The following is a 478-nucleotide window of genomic DNA, read 5'->3' on the forward strand; positions in this document are numbered from 1 at the left end:
TTTTAAGACTTTTGAAAAAATCATGATTAATGCTCAATAATTTTAGACCTCGTTTGATAGTGATTTTTCACCTTCAAAAAATTAATTTTTTAATCGTTATTTTACTATTTCAGCGGTCATTTTTGATTTCTTCACTTACATGTAACCCCAATTTTCTCCCCAACGATCAAAAAATCAGTTATCAAAATCACTATCAAACGGACCCTTAAAAACTTTTAAAAAGTCTAAAAGTTTATATTGAGAATCATATGGCTTTTGTGAAGTCTTAAAATGTCTTGATTGCATAAATCTATACTTTTTTAATTTTCTAAAAGCTTCTAAAAATGTAGATCGAACACACTATTAGAAGTCATCGAAAGTATAGATTGAATATCCCGAAATTACGTGTTTAAGAAAAACCAATAAAATTTGTTAAGGGACTTAAGTGCTTGAAGTAGAAATGTTCGAGGACCGCAACTACAGATCATTCCTAATAAAA

This window comes from Olea europaea, chromosome 2, assembly GCF_002742605.1.
Source record: "Olea europaea var. sylvestris chromosome 2, O_europaea_v1, whole genome shotgun sequence".
Taxonomy (NCBI): domain Eukaryota; kingdom Viridiplantae; phylum Streptophyta; class Magnoliopsida; order Lamiales; family Oleaceae; genus Olea; species Olea europaea.